At 37.9% G+C, this 6690-nt stretch overlaps 1 long non-coding RNA gene across 1 annotated transcript in view; it reads left to right on the top strand.

Annotated features, from left to right (window-relative positions):
- The first annotated feature begins 5154 nt into the window (after positions 1–5154).
- The window catches only part of LOC117607221 (uncharacterized), a 32981-nt gene continuing 31445 nt past the window's right edge, over positions 5155–6690 (top strand). The window contains exons 1-2 of the long non-coding RNA XR_004582146.2: positions 5155–5531; positions 5615–5799. This is a non-coding gene — a long non-coding RNA (uncharacterized LOC117607221). The remainder of the gene's footprint in view (positions 5532–5614; positions 5800–6690) is intronic.

Raw genomic sequence — 6690 nt, 5'->3', positions numbered from 1 at the left:
CGTCATTAGCGTTCTATTTTTTATTTCCCCGCGTCGATCTGGCGCTCAGACGATCGCTGAAGAAATTTATTTCTTTCACAACGAGGAAAGTATTCGGACGGTAAACAAAAATATTATCCTTGTGTTCAATGATCACAAGGCAATGATTCAATCGTAAACAATCATTTAAGCATTTGACGATGAGTCACTGTGGCTAATTAAACGTCCCTTTAATTTGTCCGTGTATTCCCACGGCCAAAGAACCATTAATATCACGTTACTATCTTAGAGAATATTTATCTAATTAGTTTTATATACACTGTGAATCATTGGCAGTAGATGTCTATATAGCTATGCGCTAATTGCTTCGTTGCAATGTTAATGTTTATTTATTTATTTTTGTCAAATGTCGAGAAGAGTGAAGGCAAAATAACATTGGCAGTATTCGATGTTCTCTTTCCTTGAACAGAGGCCTTCTTCAAGGCTGCGCTCATAATTTCATTATCATAACATTTACCTTCCTTCAAAAACAATTTTCAGTTATTAATGTAATTTCAATACAGAATGTAAGTTTTACAAAGGGGGAAAATAATTAGGGAATGTACATTTGTTCAGAAGAAGAAATGTGATCTTTCAGATTTGGCACTCTTCAGTCGTTCGTTACGACCTCCTACACCTCGTATATACCGGGTGTTCTTCTATAAAAGTATTAAACAATTTATTTTTTATATGCATGAATAAATATTCGTGGTCTGGGAATAATTAAATTTTAATGAAATCAATTTAAGATTGATTTTCTACAAGCAAATTTTATATTATACAATAGACAAAGACTTCCTGTTGGCACGCATACACGGTAGTTGAAAAAGGAGAATTACGAAATTTATAGTTTAGAAAACTATTAAAACAGGCTAATTTTTAGCGCTTGACCCAATTCCCAGCTCTTCGTATCAATTCCGTTTCAAATTTAGACGTCCACGTTTTTCATCACCCACATCCTTGCCATTATGTACAGGGTGGAATATATTCCTCGGTTTCTCTCGTCGGTTTAATGTATTTTCATACACGCGTCCGCGAAACTGGAATAAACACCGCGTAACACGGGATCACCTTGTCGAAGATCAAGGCTCGTTTACCTTGACGAGTTAAAAATGAGCCTGAAAGGATTTGACGCGTGGGTGGCGAACGATTGCGAAAGCCGATGAATGAGACAGTTAGTTAAAATTGAACCGATGACGAAGGTGTTCGCATCGCGAATCGTGACCGCAGCAAAACAAACGTCTCTGCATAGTTACGCTTGGAATCGAAATTTTCAGAATTACCTTATCCTGGAATCGATTTCCAGTGATGAACTCGCTTCGATTGTTCGAGCCGAGTCGAGCGCTTGAATTCACCGAATTACTCGGAATCGACGAACTATTTGAAACAAAAGCGAGCTACTCGAAAATTCGAGCTGTCGTAAAACTTCGATTTGTTTGAAGATGAATTTTCAGCTCGAATATTCGAGTAGTTCGATTTTGTTTCAAACAGTTCGTCGATTTCGAATAATTCGGCAAATTCAAACTCGACTCGATCGACCGATCATTGTTTCACTCGAAATTCGAATACTCGCAGACCTCTAATTTCCGGTGCTAGAAAATCTCCGCGTTCCTTAAACCGTTAGACGGAATTTTATTAGCGGCCCTCGTTTGTCAAATATAATAATTTTTCACGGATATCAAAATTATCCCTTAACCCCTTAACTTGTACGCTCGAGTTAATTCGAGCGGCGTTGTATTTAAATAAAAAAAAATTGATTTCTTTTGACCGATTTTTTTCAAAAAAAACTGTGCGTTAAGGGGTTAAGGATTCGTTTGGCGAAAATTGGAAAATTTTCTGGCGGAGGTTGAGAATGTTGGAAAATCAATATAAGGCGCAGAGTCTTTACCCTGTAAAGCTCGTCGGAGGACGCTGATCCCCGGGTAAATTGAAACTTATGAGTTTTCCAAGCGTCAAGCCGTCCGGTTCCTCTTCTTACTTCGCTCCGCCATTCTTCTTCAGCGTTAAGGAGACCTCGTCTCCTTGGTAACTGATACGCCTTATTAGCTACTCTCCTCACCTTATGAGCCTCAGGAGGATCATGCGCTCACAGGACCTCTGCTCCTGAATTTCTTGCGCAGTAACCTAACTCCTTCTTCTATCACTATATTCTACTCTAAACTTCTTTCGCTATTACAGCTACGTATGTACCTTCCAGAACTTTCATAGACTTTTTAGGAAGGTTATTTCTAAGAAATTTCTACGAATAAGAATCTTTGATCAATTTTTATCGATCGACATTCCTTTTCTTTTTATTAGATGTATTCCAAAGCGTTTAGGTGGATAGAAGTTTTTCATTGGGTATCCAACTGTTAACTATTTGTCAGATTCGGACATTCAAAGATATTTAAGCGATTTGGGTGGGCTACCGTCGGCTCGGCGCACTCATTCAGGAAAATTTCCTGGCCACAGGCCATTCGAAGGCACCGTAGGGCACCCATGGCTAGCGACAATACCTAGCGTCAATGGACAATACATGGAAAATACAAATATTTTGGGTAGATACGATTTCACGCGACGACGCCCCCCCTTTGCCAATAGTGACACCAAAATCGCTACACATTTCCCCTTCTTGGACTGCAGCTGAAAAAATTCATTCCTCGAGAAGGATCCTTGTTAATGGCAGGATTACACGAACGATATGTTTTTCCATACAAGATTACACATAGGGTGTGTTGGTTTGAGTAAAGGGATAAGGTTCACTTTTAGAATTCTTCTATCTGAGAATTTTTATAAAATCAACAATTGGATTATTTAAATTTAATTTTAGATTATTCTTCGGTTTCATTTTCTATATTTTTTATTTCCATACAAGATTACAGGCAGGGTGTTGGTTTGGGTAAAGGGATAAGGTTCACTTTTAGAATTCTTCTATCTGAGAATTTTTATAAAATCAACAATTGGATTATTTAAATTTAATTTTAGATTATTCTTCTGTTTCATTTTCTATATTTTTTATTTCCATACAAGATTACAGGCAGAGTGTTGGTTTGGGTAAAGGGATAAGGTTCATTTTTAGAATTTTTATAAAATCAATAATTGGATAATTTTAATTTAATTTTAGATTATACTTCAGTTCCATTTTCTATATTTTCTACTTCCATACAGGATTGCAGACAGGGTGTTGGTTTGGGTAATTCTTCTAACTGAGAATTTTAAAAAATCAACCCTTGGACAATTGGATAATTTAAATTTAATTTTGGATTATTCTTCAGTTTCATTTTCTATATTTTCTACTTCCATACAAGATTACAGACAGGGTGTTGGTTTGGGTAATTCTTCTAACTGAGAATATTTATAAAATCAACCCTTGGACAATTGGATAATTTGAATTTAATTTTAGATTATTCTTCAGTTTCATTTTCTATATTTTTTACCATCCTCTTTGGAAATTATTTTTACACGATTAAAAATTTAGCAAAGGTTTAAATCATTCCAAGGTATCAAAGGTGTCTTTGAAGAATATAATTTTCGGCCAGCTGGTCGTCTTGGCTACCATAAAACAGAATTTGTCAACGATCCATTCGACTTTAGGACCAACAAAGATTCCCGAAAATTTCACGCCCATTACCATTGTCAATGGGCAGATGCCTCGTAACAAAAGGACGCGAGTCACTCGCACCTTTCTATCCATTCTTCCAAATCGACCTTAATATGTCGGGTGACACCTTTCGAAAAGAAGGTGTCGCTGCCTATCTTCTTTAAATATTCAAAAAAGTATCCTTCGAATAATTAAAAAATATCGAGCGATCGTTTTCGCTTCTGACCTACGGAATAATGTCGTCAAATAACGGGAACAACGATCGTCGACAGGATAATCCTCGGGAGGGTACGAGCGGAACGAGGAAAGCGGATATTGTCTTAGGCGAGTTTCGAAGGCTTGACAGGGGGTTCGAAACTCTCTCCCTTCCCATAAACGTATTCATGGCTGTAACAGGGGTGCGAATGGGGTGGAAACGTCACCGAATCACCGTTGTCGATATGAACGCCTCGTACTCGGCTAATAAAGATTGATGAGCTTTAATTAAATGCTCGATAAAAACGGTGCGTGCGATGCCAGGCATGGGACAATGCTCGGTTAACGAGGCTTTTTAAATCGACCGCTGTCGAATCATCACTCGTTCCACGAACCTTTCGTAAATCTTTGTTACACCGAAGGGTGCAAAGAAAAGGGGTGAATCTTAGGATTACAAGGTTACATCAATTATTTAACCAAATTATTTTTACATATCAAGGAAACAGATTCTGACTGTCAATGATATATTTGCCTTAATATCCCTTTCAACCCTCTTTTCGTGTCTCATTTAGGGCTTTCCTTCAATTTTCCTATCGTTGTCGTTTCGCGTTATTTCCGATGACTTTGTATATCTTTCCTAATCGATGAATCTACCTTTCAACAATAGCAGAGTAGTATGTTAATAAAGACAAAAAGAATTATTAAATTACATACAGTGTTTCAAAAATTGTCGAAATTTGATTTGCCTTATCCAATAAAGATTTGAATCTCTTCATTCATATGTTAACGACGATCGTTCAACATCGAACCTCTGATTCTAATATCTCGTAACGTAATCCAGGCTTATAAGCCTCAGCCAACACTCATTCTCTCTCCCTTTCTTTCCATTTCGGGTAGCGATAGAGGTCTCGCCTCTATGACAAGTATATTACTCGCTGCGTTTATATCAATTAGCCTTTGACGTTTCGGGGGTGTGTGCTCGACCCGTAAGCTAAAAGGGTGGCCGAACTGACTGCAGCAGAGAACACACCTTTAAAACCCTCTTCTCTAACATCCCTAATTTTTTTATACTACTTATTTCTTTTTTTTTCATTTTAAAATTTCTTCCAATTTTAAATAAAATCGATCGTCTGTTCAGAAATATATGCAGTAGAGAACACTTCTCTAACATCCCTAATTTTTCTATACTACTTATTTCTTCTTTTTTCATTAAAAATATTTTTTCAATTTTAAATAAAATCGATCGTCTGTTCAGAAATATATGCAGTAGAGAACACTTCTCTAACATCCCTAATTTTTCTATACTACTTATTTCTTTTTTTTTCATTTTAAAATTTCTTCCAATTTCAAATAAAATCGATCATCTGTTCAGAAATATATGCAGTAGAGAACACTTCTCTAACATCCCTAATTTTTCTATACTACTTATTTCTTTTTTTTTCATTTTAAAATTTCTTCCAATTTCAAATAAAATCGATCATCTGTTCAGAAATATATGCAGTAGAGAACACACCTCTAAAACCCTCTTCTCCTCTAACATCCCTAATTTTTCTATACTAATTATTTCTTCTTTTTTCATTTAAAAATTTCTTCCAATTTCAAATAAAATCGATCGTCTGTTCAGAAATATATGAAGAGAAATTTCTTGAACGTCGATGGATCATCGATCTGTCGTTGGAAAATGGAAAAGCAGAGGGGTAGTTAAAAAAAAAAGTGACGGAAACACGGGACACGCCTTGTCAGTACAGGAATCGCCCTTTTTCTCTCTTGTACTTCTAGAAATCGCTACCTAAGGATCCTCCCTTTTTCTAACCCCCCTAGACACGTCGCACCATTACGACGCTTTAAATGGATTTAAACGACCATACCGGTGACAATGCCGACGACACGCAACCGGCCTCGCAACATTCACCAGCTGGCCAACGATTTTTGATTTATCGTCCATCCTGACTTTTGCCCCTTCGAGAAGGGTCCTGGAGAGGAGCAGAGCGATGGAATTGTCCTAAGTAAGTACACAGCTTCCTGTTTCGAAATAGTGCTCCAGGATTTCGAGTTGGAATTCCAAAAAATGAATTCAGAAAATTAATAGGATACAATTGTAATATTCGTTTCAAGGGGGTTTCTGGTGTCTTTGTTTTCGATGAGGAAGGAAAATCGTTCAGGGGGGAGACATCGATAAAATCCGATACGACTCTGGGGTGAACGACAGGGGTGCACTTTTCCAAATGAAAACATAAAACCGGTTGTTGTCGATTTGCTGCTCGCTCGACCGTATGATTCTCTTTCGTAGCCGGAAAATTAAGATCGGATCGTGCGGAAATCACGGTGAACCGCTATTTAAATTTGCCTTTAAAATCCCTCTTTAAAATCGTGTCACGTTATCGGATAGCGAGGGTGAATTATAGGGTAGCTTGCACCCCCCTCCCCGTTTTCTTCGTTCCATTTGCTGAACTTGAAGTCTCACTGATATTTCAGCTCTTAAACGAACACCGATCCATCGAGCGTGGTGGTAATTTTATTACAGAAGCAACGTAACCGACAATGCCGAAATTTTCCGCGTTTAAATGGCATTTCCTTCGAAATCGCCGCTTTTCAGGATGCACCCTCTCTCTTCCCATAACCGTGGACAATGCCATAGGGCATACCGCCTATCACAATGGGGAAACATCCGGCCAATTGTCGCGCCTACCATGGACCATAGCTGAGGCATGTAATTGTGGTCATGTTAGGGGTCGTTTGTAGCCGTGTGCCAGTGACGTGCACGCCTCTTCCGTGAAAAAGGATGTCGATTTTTACCTGACTATCGAGAGGATGCAGAAGTCACTGATAGAAAATAGGGGAAGTTGGGTGAAGTTTCATTTAAAAAAAAATTTTTTTTTATTGTGATAGGGTGCTGA

Source organism: Osmia lignaria, chromosome 9 (genome assembly GCF_051020975.1).
Source record: "Osmia lignaria lignaria isolate PbOS001 chromosome 9, iyOsmLign1, whole genome shotgun sequence".
Taxonomy (NCBI): Eukaryota; Metazoa; Arthropoda; class Insecta; order Hymenoptera; family Megachilidae; genus Osmia; species Osmia lignaria.
This window is presented reverse-complemented; position numbering and strand designations above follow the sequence as displayed.